This window comes from Zeus faber (assembly GCF_960531495.2).
Source record: "Zeus faber genome assembly, chromosome: 18".
Lineage (NCBI taxonomy): Eukaryota > Metazoa > Chordata > Actinopteri > Zeiformes > Zeidae > Zeus > Zeus faber.
In genome coordinates, this window is record NC_137210.1 from 23,047,353 (window position 1) to 23,064,683 (window position 17,331).

Below are 17,331 nucleotides of genomic sequence, written 5' to 3' on the forward strand. Positions count from 1 at the left end.
CTAATTAAGCGTAATGCAACATTTTAAACAAGGCTATTTGTTAACTACTGGTAATTTCAGAAAACACATTACGGTCATTACGTTGCTGTTTATTCAGCTCCGCCCATAAAAAAAATAGTTCCTTTAGGATTAAATTTGTTCACAAAACACGTCTCTACATCGACTACAGGGCGATATATCGATATCGATATCCATAATCGTAATATCACAATATAGTTAAATGTTGATGTCTTTAAGGCTGAATTCATGTTACTAATGAATGTTCCTTGAATATTTCTCGTGTGAAAATATCCTACGGAAGCACTGATATCCCCAAAATATCGTCAAATAATCAATATCGAGATTTGGGTCCAAAAGTATTGAGATATTTGATTTTGTCATTTTATTGGTCGAGCCCTAGAAAGCGACGTATCCCTCTGAGGCTATTTAACATTACTAATGTGTGTTTTGAAATCACATTACTAATATTTGTTTCTCACATCGGTCTTGTGTGTAGATATCTTATGAAAGCACCAATACTTGTCCCCAAAGTTTCGTCAAATAATCAATATCCTGCAGTTTTTGGTTATCATGATATGTTAAGTAATATGTTACTGTTTTTAACTGTGTTTGACTGTGTTCTGTTGTTGTTTGTGTTTATTTTCTCATTGTTTTTTTCTTTTGTGTGTATTTAACCATTTATTCTGAACTACTCTCATCACCATTGTAAATGAGGGCATGCCCTTATTTATGCCAGAATAAATAAAGGTTGAATGAATCAACTTGGTTTTGTCAATATCGCCACCCCTAGGAAGCAGGCTAATGATCATTTCTCAGATATTTCTTGTGTGGAAATACAAACGTGGCTCATGAAAGCGCCAATAGTACCTCATGAAGACAGCAAGGGCCCAAAATACCATGAAATTATTGATGTCGAGGGATCGGTCAAAAACATTGGGATATTTGTCAATTTTGTCATTATCACTCAGCCCTAAAGAGGAGGAGAAGGGGAGGAATACACAGAGTAAAGTACTGTATTTCCCCACTCAGGAAACCAGTGTTATCCTATCAGAACACTCGACTGGAACTCGGTCAATAGGAGGATTTATAGGACGGTGTGAAAATGTCCGATGTCCACCACCCCTGCAGTAGACGCTCCCCTCAGGGGCCGCGACAGGATCCAGCACTCGTTACCAAACCACGTTGTGTTCCAAAGACACAGGGATGTGCCACAGAGAAACAAGGAGCACCTCTGGGTGCACTGAAGATTGATATCTGCACGGAAAGACCCCTGAAGGAGTGTCACACAGATAGAAGATACTAGAAGATGGTCGAAGATAATAGTAGAAGATACTAGAAGATGGTTGAAGATAATAGTAGAAGATACTAGAAGATGGTTGAAGATAATAGTAGACGATACTAGAAGATGGTAGAAGATAATAGTAGAAGACGGTAGAAGATCAGGGACAATACCGCAGATAGGAGATAGAAGAGAATGGAATATGGTAGAAGGTAGAAGATGGTAGAAGATAATGGAATATGGTAGATGACAGAAAATACAAGAATATGGAATATGGTCGGAGATAGAAGATAGAAGTTGGTGGAAGATAACAGAATATGGTAGAAGATACAAGATTATGGAATATGGTAAAAGACAGAAGATGGAAGCAGATAATGGAATATGGTGGAAGACGGTAGAAGATAGGAGGAGGTTCTCACCGATGGTGGATGAAGAGGTCTCACTCGTTGAGTGGCTGATGGATTCTCATGAGTGCTGCGTCTCCTGCGGGAAGGGGAGAGGATGAGAACACCGGAGGTCAGTCCAATACATTGTGTGGTTGCGATACAGTTACAGATACAAGGTGTATCGTTGTTTTTGTAGTGTCCATCTACTACAGTATCTATCTCTATTTTATACCCACCCATTCCACTCATTCTACTGGACTAGCAGCCACACTGCCACATAGTTTTTTATTTGGCTATTTTTGTATATTTGGCGATTCATATTGGATATTTTCTATTTCTATCTGATTCCAGCTTAGCCTATAGACTAGTTCTGCTTTAATTAATTGTCTCTACAGGTATATTCTTATCTATGCAAGTTCCTGTCGATTAAAATAAGTCACGCATGGCAAATTGATTGCTTTCTCCAAACCTAACTTGACACCTCAGACTCCTCCTTCCATAATTTAGCTGAATGACTGAATTAATATTTATTCATCCCACGAAGTACATCCGTTGATATTTACTGTATATTTTAGCATCCATAATGCCACTTAAAAAAACCTGCGCCGCTCTTTTCATCGATCTTTCCGAGGCCTTCGATACAGTTGACCACCTTATCCTGAGCAGGCTGTTGGCTGGTTTCAAAATCACCTCCCTGAAACGTGTTCAATTTGATGGCACTTCCTCCAGTGTACGACACGTTGCGCCGGGGGGGTCCCCCAAGGTTCTGTTTTGGGTCCTCCTTTGTTGACTATGGCCTTGGTCAAATTGCACGGTTTCAATTTTTTTACGCCGGCGATACCGTCAATTACTCCCGTGGTGCCACCCTTGCTCAATCCCTCGGGTATCCGCAGTCTTCCTGTCTTACTGCAGAGTCGCGGTGGTTCGAAATGAAACTCGTGTTAAATGCTAAAAAAAAGAAATTTCTCTCGTTTTCTAATGCAAGGAAGACGCGGGCTCCTCTTCCTAATATTGTAACCTGACAGGGCAGTCAGATCGAATTTGTGCCCCGGTACAAGTATCTAGTAAGGCCGTAGCGATTTCACGGCAACGGAACGGCGCAGTGGACCGGAGACCGCTCCCTCTCCGTTACGCAATCCCACTTTCCCGATCAAAGGTGGCGCGGGACAGCCCCTTAGCTGGGTCCAAAAGGTTCCTTTCACACAAGTAGAAACTAACGAAAAACAAAAAGATCGAGAAATAACTGTACATTAAAATGTAGCGTCACTGAATTGTCTCGCAGCCCTTGTATCTAGATACGTATCATCTTATAAGGGAGAGACGCGCGCCCCTAGTATCTGGGTATTTTAATTCATGATCATTTACATTTTTAAATTCACACTGAAAAGTTAGTCACGAAACGGCGGCTCCAGCTAGGCTTTTATTTTAGGAACAAAATCCTGCTTTTCCGATGTTGCCGGGGAAAAAAGAAAAAATTGGTCGAGGCTGCGTTCCTTCCCTCGCTTGACCATGGTGATCTGTTGCACATGCACGCCTCTGCCAGATGCCTCCCCATTGGCTGGACACTGTATACAACAGCGCTCTGAGCTTTGTCACCATTGCACGCTACACGCCAGAGTGCGCAGACGCATTTATTTATAGGTCCATTCTTGGTCTGCTGCCCTCTTGCCTCTGTGGATTTTATCTCGCTCAAAACTAGTCACCATTGTCTGCGCTCAAATGACACCCTCCCACTGTCCGTCCCGAAGGTTCGCATTGAATTTGGCGAACAGGCTTTTGTGCTCTCTGCCCCTGCAGCCTGGAACCTACTTGCGGACAGACTTGCAGCAAGACGAGCGGAACCCGGTTAGGGCATTTAAAAATAAAGCGAAAGGTTTGGAGGCAAGTTCAATTGGAATTTGTAATTGCTTCCTTAGCCCGATCCGTTTCCTCCTGGCTGTCTTCTTAGGCATATGACGCGGTAAGTTGCTACTGTACGTTTTATTTTCTGTGTTTTTAATGTTTGCTTGTATGTTGTTTGAGACACTGCATGGCCAGGGCTCCCTCGAAAAAGAGACTTGTAATTTCAATGGGACTTACCTAACCTGGCCAAATAAAGATTTATTTATAACAATACTTACAATAATAATAATAATAATAATAATAATAATAATAATAATAATAACAACAATACTTCCATAATAATACTAACAACAGCAATAATAATAATAATAATAATAATAATAATAATAACATATATATTTTGCCTATTTTTATTTCATTGTAAATCTACATTGTATTTCTTGGCTGTCTATTACTACTAATATATTGTATTTATATATTTTATTAGTGTGTACAACACTACTTTTTTATACGGTTACTTCACATTTCTCATTGAGCTTCTGAATTCCTTCCCTTGGGAATTGAAAAAAAAAGTTCTATCTTATCTTAACCTTTTCCCTGAAAACATTCAAATAAGTATTATAAATATTTCATAATAGCCATTTATTACAATTCCATCTTTTTTATTAAAGTCACCCATTATTATAAAAAAAAGGTCTTTGGGGTAATTGGCACTGGGATAGCATGTCTTTCAGAAAAGTGACAATGGGAAATGAGGCCGATGATTATTATGAAAAGGGGTATTTGGAAGATGGGAAATTAATTTTGAGTAAAATGGTTAAGTGTCTTCCATACATTTCGCCCAAATATACTAGCACAGGTTTTTTTACGCCATGGACCAGCCTGGCAGTTGATAGGAAATAGAAATGAATATCAGAAATGAAATTATCAACGTACACGGTCTCAACCCAACCTACCGGACAAGGATATTACAAAAAAACAGATCTTTATTTATTTTACTGCTGGATGGGCGGAGGAGCGCCAATAACTCTCAGAGAGTTTGGAGTGAGTTTTGCCAACTCAGACATTGAGTTGATCGCTGCTCGTGCTTAGAGCAGCAGCTCTCAGGGTTAAACTAGCAGCTCAGCAGAATATAACCCCAGCACCAACACTGACTTCCAAAAACACTGCGAGTCCAATACGTCAATGTCACTTTGCGATCTGACCTTTTTTATTTTTAGTTAAATATCTATTTAGCGGTTTGGGGCGTGTGGTTTTAACCTTGTCCGGGAGAGATAACTTTTATCATTTTATCATTTTTAACTTCCTTTTCTTATCGACGATTTATATTTTTATATAGGAATGTTAATAATTCAACCTAAAATCAAAAGGTAAAACAATTTAAGAATTTATCATCAAAATAATTAAAACTATATACAAAGATAAAAATAATAAAATAAAAACAATAATTGTAAAAATGGTACAAATTGTTCGTGAGATACTCCTGAACAATGAAAATGCAAATGAAATATAAATCATAATAAGAGAAGACATATTATGTCCTCTCTTATTATGATTTATATTTTCATTTGCATTTTCATTTGCATCAACAATAACGTTAAGAATTCAAAATTGAGAAATAGTACTAACCCTCGAAAAAAACAGACACAAACTGCAAAAACCAGTAAATAACAAAGATGAAAGGGCATGAAAATATATATGTATATGAAAAACTAAAAACAATGCTGAAGCAAGATGGTGCAGAGAGACCAGGAGGCCTCTCCGGTGCCGAGGTGACATGAGATGCAAGGTGACAAGAAAATGGCGCCGGGTTTTCCGTGGCTTTTGGGGACGGATCTTCTATCTGTCACACCCCACACACACCGCACACACGCACACCAAACACCACACACACTGCACACCACACGCACTGCACAACAACCACCACACACATCGTACACACGGCACACCAAACACACCACACACACTGCACACCACAGGCACTGCACAACAAACACCACACACATCGCACACACGGCACACCAAACACACCACACACACTGCACAACAAACACCACACACACCACACACACGGCACACTAAACACCACACACACTGCACAACAAACACCACACACACCACACACACCGCACACACAGCACACCAAACACACCACACACACTGCACACCACACGCACTGCACAACAAGCACCACACACACCACACACACTGCACACGGCACACCACACACACGGCACACCACACGCACTGCACAACAAACACCACACACCACACACACCGCAGACACTAAACACCACACACACCGCACAACAAACACCACACACACTGCACACACTGCATACCACACACCCTACACCACACACCACTGTGTGTGAACAGACAGTTCATCAACAAAAAGTGCCGTCACCTAAAGGAGGCAGACAACGGTGGCCATTTCCTGACATTTCAAAATGTTCAACCTGGAGGTTCATGGTTCATCGTTTGATTTTAGGTTCATTATTTATACTGTATACTGCCATTTTTATGTTTGAGGCCTTGTCCTCATGTATGTGTATTTCTGAAAATGCCCCTCTGTTATCTGTTATCAAAAAAAATATATCCATCCACATGAGAACGCAAACGATTTAAAGCGCTCACATAAGCAGTCAGTAGGGGGCAGAGAAAAACATGAGGAGCATGCAGTGTATTGACCTCCTTCATAATATTCAATTCCCTTTTCCCCACTGCTCCAAAACACGGTAACACCCGCTAACATCCAATTTGTCATTAGTAGGAAAGGAAACACCCAGGTCTCAATCCCGCGTCAAATGACCCAGCAGCGGACTCGGGTTTTAATCGGCTCCTCCTCCGATCGGCTCTGATGTGAACAGGACACCCGGGTCGACACACAAATTTTGGCCCCTTTACCTGCGCGATGGGACACGCGTCGAAGTTCCAGACGCTGGTGCATAAATGAACAGGAATATCCGTGTATCACTCGATCATTTCATATCCCATTTAGAAGTTATTTACCTTTTTGCCCCGCATGGGGGACCATGAAATGTTTTAAGTGTGGGGACCGCTCCGGGGGGGGCCGCAGCGGAGAACGAGGAGGGTATGAGTTCCCTGAAGGACCGGTGCAGCGCCCGATGGGTGGGAGCATGGATACTTCTGTTGCTTCGACTGTAGTGTCGCGTCGTTCACGAACAATCTGATTCTTATGAACGGCTCTTTTTTAGGAACGAAGGGAACCGAGTCTTGCTGGGTGATGAGCCGAGTTTTATGTCGTTGTCTGTTAAAGATGCCGTCTCCTCTACCGCCACCTACCCCCTGTTTTTTCTTGAATATTTAATTTACCTATTTGACCAAAATAAAATAGACTGATGAATAAACGGTTAACTTCAAAATAAATATTTTTCAATTCAAAGAAATTTAACTATTTTAATGTAAAGCACTTTAAGTTGCATGTCATGTAATAATGGTGCTGTATAAATAAAGGTTATTATTATTATTATTATTTTTATGTATTCATTTTGAATACATCTTAATTTATTCATCATCTGTCGGTGGCCCACATCACAGGAGTCTACAGGTTGATTGTGGGGCCCCAGGGCTAAGGGTTGGGCACCACTGCTGTGACCACCTACCAAAATTACACAAACAACACAACTCATCAACAAATAATGTAATAAATAGTGAAAACGAGATCAAACTACACCTCAGAGCGCAGGATGAAAATAGAAACGATCAAAAGCTGTTTACGGATTCAAAGCCTGTCAGACGTGGAAGAGAAGCTTAATTATTAGGTGTCTTGAAAGTAAATTTCCCGCCGTTGTGAGAAGATGTGCCTTCCCTCCACGCTGTCATTTCCATCCTGGAGGAGACAAAGCAGACATGACAAAAATTCTCCAATCTTCCCTCAGCTCAAGAAGAGCAGAAAATAGATTCTCTCCACTTCCGTCTTGGCGTGCCATCCAGGGTGAGCGCTTCAATAAACTGCTTCCAAAAACACAAAGCTGGCGACTGTCACAGTAATCTGCCCTCCACCAATCAAAACCCGAGCAGCATCAATTTGATCTTTTACAACACGGAGCTAAATCATAACAAGCCAATATGCACTAATGTGATTAGGGTGGTAGACAAGCTGTGGGGAGAGACAGATCCCTACTGGAATTCCAAGCAGCCATCCTGCTAGATATCGAGATAAGGGATGAGTTGTACGTCAACCAAGCTGCTTCGCCCTTTACCATCCACCCAGGCCTCCTGGAGGATGTTCTACAAACAAATAACACCCGTTTGGCCTCATTTCCTCAATGTCGTACCTTCAAAACAACCGTAATTTTGAAGCTTAATGAAAGGAAGGAAGGCCGCGCGTGTGGCCTTGAAACCTTTCCCAGTACGCACACAGTCAAGAGAACCGCTGGTTCTATGATGGCCCGCTGCGCCTCGCCACAAGGAATTCTTCTTTGGGCAATTCTCTTTAACCGCCAATAGTTCCCCAGTGTGGTGGTGCTCTGCAATCCACAGTCTTTCAATCCCGCAGCCCGGTTGGGTGGCCCCGCTTTCCAACCTACGGAGACCACCTGCCTGGACCCTACATGCACCTCTTCTCATCGACCTCATGAGGATCTTTCCCCTTCCCTTTATAAGTTACTTTCTCGTTGAGAAAGAAAAACAACAAAATCCCAAACTCTACTCATGCTGCTTATTCCTGTTGAAGGTTTAGCTGTGGCTGGGATTTTCTGTGCTCTTACAAAAGGTTCTCATTAAAAGTTGCTTTGGACGAGAGCATCCGATCAGTGGCGTAAAATTATGTAAAATTGTATAGTTGTAGGAAGCCTCCGTCTCCCCCGAACTTAACGGGTCGCTGCCCGTTAAGTTCTCTGGTGGTCGGCCCGACGCGGGTCCACCCGCCGATAGCCACCTTCCTTTCTACTTTAGTTTTGTTGCGTCCCTTACGATCGCCTAGTTTATTTCCCGTTTTGTGCCGTTTGTTTTTTTTCTAGTTTAGTTTGTTTGCTTGTTGTGGTCGCTGCTGGGCACATGCCGGCAGCTCGTGCATGCGGAGAAGCTGGTCCCCGGTGATCAGCTGCTTCATGGAGGAGTACGGTTTCGCGGCGGGGGAGAAGGTAGGCTGCTACTCTGTCAAATTCGCTTCCACAATGTGCAGCGGGGCGGTGGTTTTTCTGGACAGCGTGGATAATGTGAAGGGTTTTGTAGAAAGCGGAGTCGTCAGGCAGGGCACTTTGGTGCCTGCTCTCCCTCCGACGAACCCTGCCAAAACAATGACCATTTCCAATGTGCCCCCATCCATCACTAATGAAATGTTAGGAAAGGAGCAGGCCAGGTTCGGGCCGATTGCCTCCCCCATTAACTTGATTTCCTTGGGTTGCAAAGCTCCTCAGCTTAAACACATTTTTTAGTTTGGAAGACGAGTCTTCAAGGATTTTAAGAACAATGCAACGGAACAAAAAATAGCATTGAAATTCAGAACCGAGGAGATGGATTACACGGTTTACGCCACGTCAGACACCTTGAAATGCTTTGGGTATGGAAGTAGAGGGTCGTTTGATCCAAACCTTTCCAGAGTAGAATGTCAGCAGGACAGACCTCAATGAGCCCACACCTCATGAACCGCTAGTCCCCACCAAACCCCGAGTCCCCCTAAACCCCCAGTCCCCCCTGAACCACACGCCCCCACCGAACCCACAGTACCTCCTGAACCCCCAGTCCCCCTAAATCCCCAGTCCCCCCTGAACCCCAGGCCCCCACCGAACCCCCAGTACCCCCTGAACCCCCAGTCCCCCCTAAACCCCAAGCCCCCACTGAACCCCCAGTCCCACCTTAACCCCACTGAGCCCCAAGCCCCCACTAAACCCTGAGTCCCCTTGAACCCCCAGTCCCCATAGTCCCCTCTGTACTGTTATTTCCTTTATAGACTGAGCTTTGTTGGCTGTGCATGTTGTATATTCAGTGTTTTGCTGTCATTACCTTTGTAATGCAGGATGTTTATAAAAATGTCGTATAACCGACATGTACTCTGCTTCAAATGGGCAACAATGGAAACCGAAAGCTAAAAGGGCTGTTTTAGTGAGCTTAAGTATAGCTTACTGAACCCCAGCGAAAATGTCTCCAGGCAAAATCGAGAAATAACATGGCTAGAAAGCCGGACTTCTGTCCACAGGGAGACAGACGGAGGGAGTGACAGACAGACGGACGGCCGAGACCACTTCTCCTTTTTCAATAGAGAAGTTGAACAAGGCCGTCCAATGGACACACAATGGCATTTGAAAAGCCCTCTGTCCATGTGCATTTATTAACTATCGTCACCTGCCGCTCCATCGTGATAAAAAGGTCTAAAGATGCAATTTCTCATCCACTTCCAAAAACAAAGCCTCCGTTCGGGAGGGGTTATCTTCCGATTTCACAGCAGGAAAGTGGACGCTCAGGGAAGCAGGTTGAGAGAAACTAAGTGGATGACATTTCTAACATTGCCATTGCGTAATTGACGTTTTGCTGCAGAACGTTTCGAACGGCCGACATAATTCCACATACTTTTTTTATTAATGTCATACCGACGCCACACTCACTAAATTGTGACGGGGAACATCTGGAGAAAGAGTACGGTACGTCCTGGAGAAGCCAGGGAAATAGGTTCAAGCTGTTGGGTTTTATTGGTCGCTGGCCAGAATCTGTCATTCACACAGATCATGGGGAGGAGGACAGGAACGGCGTGAACCTGGTGAAGCAGAGGTCATCTGCTGTTCCGACCGATCCCATCATTTCTCAACTCTTCATATACACAAATGTCATTTTTTTAGGGCGGATAAAAACAATTACTGCATCTAATGTTTGCATAAATGAAGGGAGAGATCTGGGGAAAAAGGTCTCATTTAGATTGATAGGTAGACCTTTTTGTGCATATGAAAATTACAAGACCACTGTAAGGAGGGGAGTGCTTAATCATTTCGGGTTTGGGTTTGAGTAAACTCATGGTTAGTTAGGTGGTGGGTATGGTCGTCCCAAACCAGAAGGCCCATGTTGGATCCCTTTGTTATGACACCTTGGTCAAGATAACCTTTGCCACTAAATGCTCCATGGACACATTTACTAATTGGTTTTGGCTTTGACTTATACCGGTGCCATAGATGTTGGACTGAACCTAAACCTTCCAAAAACCTCCAGGTCAATCGCTCTTCCATGCTCCTCAAATCTGATTGCAAATGAGCTGGTCAGCCACAATGACAAAACCAAGATGCACATTTGGCAGATCCAACACAAATATTGGGATCTCATTCACAAATCTTGCTGGAAATTCTCCTTACTTTTATCCAAAAAAAGGAAAAGAAACAACAACAACAACAACAACAACAACGTGGGCTTCATGAATCATGCAGATTCCCTTCATTTTAGTCCATGCCCCAGATGTACCAGATGATGAGCGCCGACTGTTCCCAAAGTGGATTTGTGTGTCCGTCCCTGTGAAGTACGCTGACGCCCGGTCATAAAAAAAAAAACTAAAAGCCGTGCAGATTAAAGGCTGGAGAGTAGATGGGAGGTGGAGAAAAGACACAAAGAAGGGATGGGAGAGGCCTCTGCAGACGTATCACATCGCTCCCTACGGGACGATGCGGCGCCTTCTGCCATTAACCACATTAGAGGTGTAACGATGCACAAATTTCGGAATGTCCCTTCGGCGCCAAATGTGCAAGCCGAGCACAACAATTTTGACTTTAACAATTTGTTATAGATTTTTCTATTCGCCCACAGCAGGCATGTGCAGGGGGGTGGTGTCAAGAACCTGCCCCTTTATGTGCTTAGTCCCATTTTTATTATATATATATATGTATTTTTTTTTGTGTTGCGTGAATGGGCATAGAGATTTAGCTGGAAACAGCTGTAATACATATGGACTAATAGAGGGGTCCCCAAGCCGACAGACCTGGCTAATGGGGGGATCGTCTCTCCCGGAGAGCTTTGCAAAGAAGGCAGAGAGGAGCAGGTTTTGTTTTTTTTTCAGCTTTTTTTTTTCTAAATTCGAATATCAATTGTCAACTTTGGATAAAGTACTGTACACTAATATAAGACCATATAAAAGACATGTTTAAGCGAGCACCGCTGTGTGATTGTAGTGGGGAAAAAAGAAGTCGATAACTCCTTTCCTGACATTATTGGCGACCCTCGCGTTTCAGTGAGTCACATATTCCAGAACAAACGGCTTTATTTAGCTGAAGGGAAGAGAGGAAGTCTGACGACGAGCAGGTAGCAAATTTATTTGCTGGGCAAGATATGAATTGATGAGGTACACTTTCTCAACGTGTCCGTCCTCATTGGTCGGGTTGTTCCACCAATAAAGGTGGAATTGGTGTCGGAAGAAACCGATGGACAGAATACATACATGCATATACAGTACATACATGCATAGGGGGAGATTTCAAGATTTATAACATGCACCCCCTAAACTGATGCAGAAAATTTGTCAGTGTGCAGGAAGTGAAGTGGTTGACACTCGAAGTTTCTGGGGGGAGGACAACCAGTCCCACCCCGCTTAATGGTTTGCCAAAATTCGACAGCTTATGCCGGAAATTCCACTTTAAAATCTTGTTCCGTGTGCCCTTGTTTTTATAACGTTGAGCACCCGACCCTGTTAAGCTCTCCGCAACAATACTTAATAAATCATTTTTGTGCCATTAGTAATTCCAATGCTCTGCCTTAGAGCCGGCAGGCTGGCTGTACGAGGCGGAGCTGCTCATGTGTTTCCCAAGGTTGTTTGGCCTTTGGCTAATTTAACAGACGGCGGCGGCGGCGATCCGAGCTTTTCGTCTATTTATTTTCGTCCTTTTTGCCCATTTTTCCCGCCGCGGCGACTGAAGCTCCGCGCCCGGGCCCGCCCTCCGTGTTGGGGCGCCCAAGAAAAGTTGGATTGGTGGTTCTGCCATCTGGGGCTGAGGGAGCGCGTCTGGTTCTCTCACGATCCATTTCTGAGCTGCACAGTGTTGTGCTGTTGTAACCGCAAAATCCGGCACCGCCATGCATCATGCCACCCCCGAGCCCACGAGCACAAGCAAATATGGCTCCTGTCAGCGTTGCAATATGAACTATGCCATTACCGCAAATGACTTTGCATAGAAAAACAAGGCATTATAAATAGAAGTCGTGTCGGCCTCACGACTTCTGTGCACATTTTGTGGCTTTTGATCAGACCAAGGAGAAGGTTTCTGCGAAAACGAATGATGGACGCCACAATGTTGACAGAACAATCTGCAAACAAACCCCGAGGTCAAATCAGAGTCTGTTTGCATGTTCCGTCATTATGCCCTTTCTTTCCTTTCTTCTTTTTTTCCTTCCTTCCCTCCTCCTTTCTTTCCTTCCTTCTTCCTTTCTGTCTTCCTTTCCTTCCTCCTTTCTTTCCTTCGCTCATCCTTTCCTTCCTTCCCTCCTTTCCCTCCTCCTTTCTATCCTTCCTCCTTTCCTTCCTCCTTTGCTCCCTTTTGGCAAGCAATAACTAAAGCCCAATCCTGCGTGAGCATGAAGGTCTCGAGGTTCCAAAAAAAAAAAAAAGGCACGCCTGGCACGGACGTTCTGCTGTTAAACGACAGGATAAAGCAGAAACGAGGTGAGCCAGGGCTTAATCAATTTGATGTCTCCAAATTTTCCATGATACACTGAAACGAGTCAAGAGAAAAAAGGGGGCACGGGCAGGTTGCCTGCACAGAAATAGTCAACGTTTCCCGTGAATGAGCGATATTTTGTTCTTTCGACACGTTGTCCAGATGCAGTCCACCTCCTCTTCCAGCCCGGGGGCGGAACCCGTCCTGCCCCGGGCGTCGGTAGCTTGGGGACAGAGCTCAGATCCCGCGCGGCGCCCGTGGTATCGTGACCCGCGCGATCAAAGAGAAAACGAAAAGCGGTAAGCGCTCGCGTTGCGTCGTCGAGAGGCGTGGAGAAGAGGATTTATTGGCGGCGGTAATGAGCTCTCCAAGCAGCTGGCTCTGCAAACAGCCCCGTCGTCCTCGCAAAACATTTGCTTCTGAAGCGTAAAGACTTTATACACGCTTCTTAAAAAGGCCGTTGCAGCCGCATTTAGAAGGGATAAATACTGGTAATAATATTAATAGTACCAAGTAATTCACTTTTGTTTGATTCTTGTTTTGCGATGGGGTTGCCACCCGCGTTGCAGCCATGAACCCTGGATAGATAGATGTAGACGTGCAGCAGACAGACAGACAGACAGACAGACAGACAGACAGTTAGACAGACACATCTCATCCCTGGAGGAAAATAACAAAAAAGCTAATATAAATAAGAAAGTAATAAGAATAAAATTAGAATGCCAATATGCAATAAATCAAAATTAACTAGAAGATAGACTAAAAATAATAATAAGCCTAGAAATGAACAATAAAGAGTAAAAATAAACCCAACAAAAAATGTTGAACCTAATGGATCGAAAATGACCAATACAAAAGTGGCAATATAGAATAACCAAATTATAAAGAATGAACAATTCATATGAACCTAAAAATGAACAAAAAGCAACTAAATAAATCTAAAGAAGGAAAAATAGAATTAGAAATTTTACTATTTTGAAATTTGGGGGTCAAAATATATTGACCTCCGTAATCGCTCTCCTTTCTTATGTAATTTGCATTTGATCTCATGATCAATGGAAAAAAAAAAAAAAGATTACGATTCAGTCAGAAATCTATCAGATAATTTCCTCAGCTAAGATGGCGGCGCTTGCACAACACGCGGCTTGGCGTCTCTCCGGCTTTCGCGAATTAGTGTTTATTTATCTGACTATCCTGCTTGTTTTCACTCGAAACACTCGAGCGAAAGGAACCTACAACAGAAACTCACCATTGGATAAACATCAAAGCTGCAAGAACTTAGTTTTGGATCACCCGTTCAACTTCGAACAGCTCCCTCCAGGAGCTGATCAGATCACCGCGACCAGATGGACAATTCTTACCGACCGGAAAGGCTCGTAGACAGAGACGCGACCGCAGGCAGAGACGGGGTAAGCGAGGGGGAGTGCGTGCTAAGCTAAGACTAAACCCGCTCCGAACTGCGTTGCCTAGCATCTTCCTCGCCAACGTGCGTTCTTTGTTCAACAAGCTGGATGAACTCAAGATATGGACCCTCACTCAGAAAAGCCTTATGGACCGTGACGTCATGTTTTTCACAGAAACTTGGCTTAACAACGACATTCCAACAAGTGTGGTGGAACTAGAAGGACGCTCTATCTTCACCTAAGAACTGTTCTCCCTAAATTTCACCAAAATGTTACTTGCTTCACAAGAGGCAGTAAAACTCTAGACCATCGTTATACTAATGTTGCTGCTGCTTACAAAGTCACACCCCTCCCCCACCTTGGTCAGTCCGATAACATTTCTCTGTTTCTCACGGCAAAATACTCCCCACTCATTAAATGTGTGAAACCAATAACCAAGACCCTTAAAGTCTGGATGGAAGATGCAGATCCCACTCTTCAAGAACAGCTCCAACACACTGACTGGAAAGGGTTTTTTGCTGATGCCACCAAGGGCTCTCATACCAACATTCACACAGTAGCCAAATCTGTCATGGATTACCTCAACCAGTGTGCAGAGGGAGTGACGACACATAAGACAGTGAAATTATTCCCTAACCAGAAACCCTGGATGAACAAAGAAGTTCGTCTTCCTCTCAAGGCCAGTGACGCAGCCTTCAGGTCGGGAGACCAGGAGGCCTACAGCTCTGCCAGATCCAATTTGAGGAAAGGAATATCCAGGGCCAAACACAACTACAAGCAAAGGATAGAAGAGCACTTCAACTCCTCCGACCCCCGGCGTATGTGGCAAGGCCTACATCCACACACCAACAAATCCCCATGCAACTCTCCCCCACCCTCCTCCACTTCCCTCCCAGATGAGCTGAACCACTTCTACACTCGATTTGATTGGGAAAACAAGGAGGCAGCCTTCAAGTCAGCTGTTCCACCAGACGGGGACACGTTGCAATTCTCCACCTCAGAGGTCTGCGACATCCTGAGCAGGGTGAATGCTCGGAAAGCTGCTGGCCCTGACGGAGTCCCCGGACGTGTGGTGCGAGCCTGAGCAGTTGGCCGGTGTCTTCACTGACATCTTCAACATGTCACTAGCCCAATCTACAGTCCCCCACAGTTTTAAATCTGCCGCCATTGTTCTGGTGCCTAAACACTCTACAGCCAAGGAACTGAACGATTTCCGCCCTGTTGCACTGAAACCCATCTTTGCAAAATGTTTTGAGAGGCTGGTCCCCTCACATCTGAAAGCCTGCCTGCCCCCTTCCCCAATTTGCCTACCGACGCAACCGATCAACAGAGGATGCTATCTCCACAGTGCTCCTCACCCACCTGGATAGCCCCAAAACATATGTTAAAATATTGTTTATTGACTTTAGTTCTGCATTCAACACTGTGATCCCCTCCAAGCTGATCTCCAAGCTCAGCCAGCTTGGCATCAGCAACTCACTCTGCAACTGGATTATGGACTTCCTTACTAACAGACCCCAGGCTGTTAAATTGGGGAGTCTCTCCTCCTCCACTATCACCCTGGACACTGGCGTGCCGCAGGGTTGTGTGTTGAGCCCTCTGCTCTACTCTCTCTTCACTCACGACTGCGTTCGCAGATGACACCACTGTGGTGGTGCCTTCAGCGCCTTCACTTCCTACGGACCCTTAAGAAAGCACAGCTTTGTCCTAGGATTCTATCGGACTTCTACCGCTGTACCACTGAGAGCATACTTACAAACTGCATCTCTGTCTGGTACGGTAAGTGCAACGTTGCCGACCGCAAGGCACTACAAAGAGTAGTCAACTCTGCCCAGAGGACTATTGGCTGTATACTCCCCCCCATCCACATCACATACCATGACCGCTGCTTAAACAAAGCCAAATCCATTGTCAAGGATGACACCCACCCCAACCATGGACTTTTCACCCTTCTCCCATCTGGCAAGCGATACAGGAGCCTGCGCTCCCGCACCAGCAGGCTCAAGTACAGCATCTTTCCAGAGGCTGTAACACTGTTGAATAAACCCCCACCCCCCTCCAGCACTGGACTTTTAAATGGTTACCTGCTTGCCTGTTTTTACCTGCTTACCTGTTGTTACCTGCCTACCTGTTGCATCTCACTTTCTGCAATGTTCACCTGTTTACATTTACCAAAAAACTGCACAATACTTTTTTTAACTTAACTTTTTCTTTTTATATTCCATAACCTGACCAAAACCTGCACAATATCCATAGATTCATAGATAGACATAGATATACTAAATGTATATATATAGTATTTATATAGAATGTCTATTTGTACTCTCTGTAAATAATCCCTCTATACTCCTGACAAACCTGTATTTATAACCTTTCACTATTGTACATAATACATCTCTTTTGCCTACATAACTGCACAGAAACACTGTACTCAAACAGCACTTTGGTATTTAAATGCTTCTTTTGCACTTCTGGTTCAACGTCAACTGCATTTCATTGGTTATGTACCTGTACTCTGCAAGTGACAATAAAGTTTAATCTAATCTAATCTAATCTTATGGAAAAAAATTTTAAACAAAAAAATAAACTTAGCCTTGCCCTGCGAGCCGAGCGTCCATGTTGTTCCCTGTAAGTTCTCCTGCAGGCCGCCAGATCAGACGCATGCATCCAGGAAACACAGGCAGCCTCCTCCCTGCACCACTCTGCATCCTGACCCACTTTACACAATAATTGATTTTCTGTGTTGTGGCGCCGGGCGAAACCGGGATTCCACGTGAGCAGGAGGAGACTTAATGAGTCCCCGCCCCCACCTCGCACACAGCGGGCCGCTT

The 17,331-nt window shown here is 44.2% G+C and overlaps 1 protein-coding gene across 1 annotated transcript in view; it reads right to left on the bottom strand.

Annotated features, from left to right (window-relative positions):
• The window catches only part of gulp1a (GULP PTB domain containing engulfment adaptor 1a), a 100,100-nt gene that overhangs the window by 50,228 nt on the left and 32,541 nt on the right, over window positions 1-17,331 (bottom strand). The window contains exon 2 of the mRNA XM_080018736.1: window positions 1,699-1,762. The gene's annotated coding sequence lies outside the window, so the exon portion shown is untranslated. The remainder of the gene's footprint in view (window positions 1-1,698; window positions 1,763-17,331) is intronic.